Source organism: Myotis davidii, unplaced genomic scaffold, assembly GCF_000327345.1.
Source record: "Myotis davidii unplaced genomic scaffold, ASM32734v1 scaffold46, whole genome shotgun sequence".
Classification (NCBI taxonomy): domain Eukaryota; kingdom Metazoa; phylum Chordata; class Mammalia; order Chiroptera; family Vespertilionidae; genus Myotis; species Myotis davidii.
The window spans coordinates 561419-567971 of NW_006383006.1; the positions used below are offsets into that span (position 1 = coordinate 561419).

General features: G+C 38.8%; 1 pseudogene; it reads right to left on the reverse strand.

Annotated features, from left to right (window-relative positions):
- Nucleotides 1–4241: 4241 nt before the first annotated feature.
- On the reverse strand, nucleotides 4242–4865 carry LOC102769774 (annotated as a pseudogene).
- Nucleotides 4866–6553: the final 1688 nt, after the last annotated feature.

A 6553-nucleotide genomic window follows, 5' to 3' on the forward strand; every position in this document is an offset into this window, starting at 1 on the left:
AAAATATTACAGATGTCCTCCTATTTCCCCCAGTAACCCTACTCCCCATGATCCCCTCCACCCCATACCCAGCCCTCCCAGGCCTTCAACACTCCATTGTCTGTGTCCATGGGTTATGCATATTTGCATATAAGTTCCCCAGTTAATCACATTTCTTCCACCCTCCTACCTCTACCTTCAGTCTGAAATTCATCACTCTGTTCCACGCTTCTGTGTCTCTGGATCTATTTTATTCATCAGTTTATCAGCTTCATTAGATCCCACTTCTGAGTGAGATCATGTGATACTTATCATGTTTAACTAATGTATATTAAACAAGGTAGATGTCAGGTTGAGATAAAATTAAATAAAAAATAAAAAATAGGAGAGGCTCATATCATCGTCCATGGTAAGGAATTTAAGTCCCATTTTAGGTGCAGTAGTCAGTAAACCATTGTCTGACTTAAAAAGAAGACTTTCCAAATATTGGAGACCCTAACCCATGGCTATAGAAATATCAGTAACAATATTTTTCAAGACATACCTTGTCTATTAGATAAGACCATCGTTGATGTAACCAACTGTAAATCAGGTAACTGAGTGCTAAATCAGGGTAAACAGTCAAGGAGGGAAATTCAGAAGTAAAGTAAGGGCTTAACCTATTCTTTCCACCTCAGGACTTTCTTAGGCTCTGCTTCCTACCTTCTGTTTCCAATTTTCCGACAGTCATTTGGTTTCCCCACTTTTGTATACATTATTGCATATTTCCATGTGTCTGCTCAGACTTTCAGACTGGTGATTGTGGTAGATGATCTCTTTGCAGTTAATTTGCAATTCTCCCCCCCCCCATACTGCCCTTTGATGCCTTTCCTTGACCTAACCCACTGCAGCCAGGGTAATAGGAGATTACCGTCCTACACACTCTAGGACTGCAACCAGGACCATGGGCCATGCTGCTCTTGGAGGGGAAAGACATTCTAACGCAATGACTCAAAGCACCCATCCGCAACCCATCCACTTGTTGATGTTTGAAACGATAAATAAAGTACAATGAGCCTTCACAAAAACCTAAAAGAAATGCTACAGGCTTTGGCCAAGGTCTTAGGCAGGAATGGTGCATTAATAACTGTGGTAACTATAGTGGAGTTATGGACAGATATTTCCATTCCATCAGAATGAAGGGGAGTGTGGTTAACTACCATGTTGTTAGGACAGGAAAATCAAAATTATTTTTGTTCCCTGAAAAAAATACTCTCATTTAAATGCCCAAAGATTGCTCTCAATCAGATCCAAGGATCAGACTGGTTCACAAATTTTCTTTTGGTTAGTATGATAATGAGACTTCAACTGCACACCAAGTAATTGTACTTATTAAAATTTATGATTGTGCATTAGAGAGTTCCGTAGTATTCAGGAACTCCCAAAGTTATAACTTAGAGCCTCAACTTCACCTTCTTCAGTACATTTTATTTTCAGAAACTGTTTTTTAAATGCAGACGGTTATAGAAATTTCCACTCCTGACCTAAAATATTTCCAGCAATATATGCTACGATTAATTGGCACCATGAATATCCTTTTTTCCCGGGGATTATCTGTTTTTGAGCCTTTGAGATAGAATGATAAGCTCATTTCTAGAAATACACATTTTCTATGCAGCTCTCAAAGACTAGCATCTAGCAGCAGAGGTGGGCACCTGCTCTTGATGCCCTATCTTGATTCTCTAAACAAATTAGCTAATAGTTACATCCAACAGGCAGCCAAGCAATCAGCTTGGGAGGCCACTCTCCCTGATTTGGGCATTTCCCAGACACTTTTGTTTTTATTATTAAAGTCCAAGCTCATAATCCCTGACTGTTCATCATGGCTGAGTGTTGACAAGCCACAAACACTGTCACTGACAGTAGTTAAAAATGCAGCTCGGTTAATGCTGACATACTGCTATCTTCTGAGGGCTGGCTGATGTGTGTTCATTTATAATCTAATTGCACGTCCACTTTTAAAAGTCAGCTCCCAGTGTGGAATGGATAAGAATACAATTACCCAATGATATGCGTAATCATTCAGTGCTGTTAGTCCCAAAAGGTGATATTGTAGTGACATTGAGAAAATTAGATCTATTCTTCATACAATTATATGGCTACACTTTCACTCTAATGCCCTTATAATTGGGAAGGAGCATTGAAATGTGAAGCTGGGTGCATTTCACACTCTAATTATCACCGAGCAACTCATTCTTAAGACAGGTTTCTGGGAAAGACGGTTTGTTGCCAAAGTGCTTTGATAGTCCCAAATGTTTATTGTTGTTTTCATGTCAGGTAAATCTTCTTTCCTCCTATAACATTTAGATTGCTACTGAGAGTTTACTAGAAGTAAAGATCTGGGTGAATGCCTGGAATTTTATTTAGTCAATTTTTATCTTTGAAAAGAAAAATTCCATGTGGATATAATCCTTCTGCTTTTATTTGCAAATGGGTCCTCAGTCAGTACTTGCCCCATATTTTACAGGGTGGTTGATTTGATAACAAAATTGCAGGTTATTTTGTAAACTGTTAAGCTATTACTGTTATAATTATTGCTTATTATTATTATTATTTGTCATTAGGTATCAGAACCTGACTTAGTTGCCTTTGTGGCCACTGCCTATAAAAAATTATGAAGTCAAATGAATTATCTCTGGCCTTAGTTCAATTTGGATCCTTGTTGTACAAGTTAGTGGTATCTGGATTCATGGGCATTTATTAGGGATTCTCCTCCATTTCCTACTTTTGGAATCATAGATTTATAGAATAAACAACACAGCCAAAGTGACATCGTACCCCATCAATTATTTTACCATTAGGCTACAAACTCTACAAAGGCAAGAACTGTGTCTCTTCATAGGCGGCATTAAATAAATAGTTGCAGACTAAAAAAAAAAAAATGAGCACCTTTATTTTACATTTCTTCATTCTTCATGAGCATGTATTTTTTAGTCATTGAGCATAGTTATAATAACTGCTTCAAAATCCTTGGGTATGAATTTTAACATGTGGATTATTTATTAGTTATCATGGTATTTCTACACTGATTTACCTTTTCCTTGAGAATGGATAAAATGGTTTAGATGTTTAAATAGATTGTATGCTGTATAGTATGAAGCTATTGTGGAGACTCTGGGTTATGCTGTGTTCTTGTGAAGATTACTGATTGTTCTGTTGTTATTTTAGTGGGCAAGTTGGCTTGCCTCAAACTGAAAACTCCCTCTTGGGCAGCAAGTCAAATACCAATTCAGTTATTTGATTGGTAGCTGGGCTGCTTGCAGTATGTCCTGTGCATGTATGGTGCAGGAATCAGTTAGAGATTTACATAGAATATATACATAGAACATGCTGCTTGCCATCTCTGGCTCTCTTTTTTTCTGGGATCTTCCTACCCTCCTTCTAGTGACTGATTTGTTCTTTGTATTTTAAATGTAATACTGTTTATTAAACTTCCAAAACATCTCAACATTCTAAACATACCAAAAAAAAAATAACCCACAAAACATTGCAAATTGTATTTTAGTAGAGAAGGTTCTTGAACTTTCATTTATGCAATGGTTCTTCACTTTGTTGGCAATGAAGACTTCTACAATTTGTTTAAAAACAATTTAAATTATTGCTTAACTAAAAGAAATCCAAATACTTCTCATGCCAGCTGACTCCCCTTTTCCAAACTAAGAAAGGCAGCAGGATGCTATGTCACTATATACAAAGACCAGACAACCTGAAACTTCAGTGGATGCTCACGGCAGTGTTCACAGTTCCAGCCTCACAGTGCACACCTGAGCAATGGTCCCTCCAAAAGGCCTCGTCCCCAAAGCCTCAACGCCAAGCAAAGAGCATTAAGAGCTTGTCTCGGTTGTCTTGTTCTTTTTACAAACAATAGATGTGTACAGTTGATAACTCAGGATTTCCTGCCAATAACCATATAGTTAACACCACCTTACAGATTAAAAAGGAAAATGTCAGAAACATCTTTAAATGCCTTGTCACAATAATAGAAAAACTGTACAGAGGGAAGAGAACATGAGAGCCTTTCATTTAAAAAATGTTTGGAAATATGTATAACTTTGATATAGTTTCAGGGTGCTCCTGACATCCTTGTAAACCACTGACAATTTCTAGAACACTGTGAGAGACCAAATATGATCCTGGTCCAATTGTGTAATGAATCCCAGTGAGGGCAGCAAACACTTTTCAAGTAAGAGCTGTTAATTATGGCTTTCCCCTACTCTAAGGTATTACAAGATACAGATTAAACAGGTTTCTCCCTCCTCCCACTCCTCCTCCTCCTCCTCCTCTTCCCTCTCCTCCTCATCTTCCTCTTTCACCTTTTTTCAGGCAACATTAGCAAGACACTGCACCATCAATCTTTCCTTTGGACTTACAGTCAGCGACATCCTTCTATACTTCCCCTTTATTTAGCCTTGCAGCTTTATTATTGCAAGTAAGGCTGCTTTTCACTATCACTCATTATTCCTCATCTTTCTCAGCTTCTTTGCCACATCTCCAATAGAGATGCCAGGGTTTGGGGATTTGATCGTGAGGCGGCATTCCAAACAGAACAGGAAGAATCCAGATGGTGGCCTTTGGGCGGCTTTCGGCCCTTCTTGCCTCCCTTAGTTGGTCCATAATCCTTCATTTCCCCACCACAGCATACTGTCTTTGCCTTTGTCATTTCATCAAATTTAGACTCCTTTTTCACAGACATTGTCTTCCACCTCTCAGAGCATGTCTTGGAAAATTCTGCAAAACTGACAGGAATATCTTTTTATTTTCTTCTTATGTTCCTCTCTGTTTATCTGCACAAAGAAGGCAAAAGCAGATATCGTGCCCTTTAGTTTCTTGAGATCACCTATAGCCATCCTGACAGCGTTGTTCATTAATTTCTGCGATTGGTTCTTTATGCCAAAATAGTGAAGGTTTCTAGGGAAGTTTTAGCTGCCCCATGTGTGCTGACTGTATCCTACCCTTGAGGTAAAAGCAGTAAGAAATGGGAAACTAATACCATGATACCATGTCATTTCCTTCATCCAAATGCCAGCATCTCTTCAGAATCTGCTGAAATTTTGTTCACTCTTCAGAGCTTTGTATTTTCCAGTTTTTAATTTTTATCTGTGGGAGGACTTTTTTAAAATATTCTATATGGTAAAAATTAGATTCAAAGAGGTAATATGACTTATTTAAGGCCACAGAGTTGGTTTCAATTCTCTAGCCATGACCATACAAAAACAATCATGCAGATATTATCTTGCTTGATTCTAATCCAGAATTTCTTTGATCCCAGAATACTGTCATCTCAGTCAATGTAGCCTACTGAAAGTGGCCCCTCTCAGTTTCAGCCACTCTAGAATAAAGTCTAAAGATGCCCAAATGGGTCAAGCTGCATTAAAAATACTTCTATTTATTACCAAAGCTTAATTCAAAGTTTAAGTTACTACCATACTAGTTCCCAAACATGCAACCAACAATTAGTGGTCACTTAGATGAAGAGATGATAAGTCCAAGAGACAAATGACAACGAAAACAAACAAACCTTATATCAACCTCCTAATTTTAAAGAAATGTACTAGCCTATGAAAACCAGAAGTCTAGTAATCATTGCACATTATCATAGTGAGCAATTTATAGGCCTAATTATTTTATAATTGAAATCCTATATAATAAAAGGGTAATATGCAAATTGACCCTAACAGCATAAGACTGGGAATGACCAGTCCTGTGATGCGCACTGACCACCAGGGGGCAAACACTCAACGCAGGAGCTTCCCCCTGGTGGTCAGTGCACTTCCACAGGGGCAGTGCTGCTCAGTCAGAAGCCGGCTCATGGCTGTCCAGTGCAGCAGCAGTGGTGGGAGCCTCTCCTCTGAGGGCTCCCGGGCTGCCAGAGGGATGTCTGACTGCCAGCTTAGGCCCAATCCCCTGGGAAGCGGGCCTAAGCCAGCAGGTGATTATCCCCCGAGGGGGCCCAGACTGCAAGAGGGCAAAGGCCAGGCTGAGGGACCCCCCCCCCAAGTGCACAAATTTTTGTGTACCGGGCCTCTAGTACTAAATAAAGTGCACCGGGCCTCTAGTGTTATTTAAATCATCTCTCTAGGTTCAGGTAGCCCAATTATTTTATTATTTCCACAAAGACAGTTATTTCCATTTAGACTGTCAATGTTCCTTCAGATTGCATGTCTGAAAACTTAAGAAAAAAGAGACAGCAAAACAAAGTTTGTGAATCCAGTGAAAAATGTATTGAATTTCTAGGATAATAAAAAATAATAGCCTTCTCCTTAATTTTTCTCTGTTTTCACAATGCTATGGGGCTGCAGTGAAGACACTATCATAATCCCCTTTAACCTTTGGTTTACTAGGAAAGGAATAAATGTCCCTGATTGTGGGATTAGCTATTTCATAACATGGGGAGTTAAGAATCTCTAGTACTTTTCATAGGGACATAGCTCCTTGAATCTTCCTTCTTGGCTGGTTTCTTCCATTCTCTGAGCATCTGGTTATCAAGGACATATTAGTTATTGGATTTAAATAACTAAGAGCTATGATGATGAAA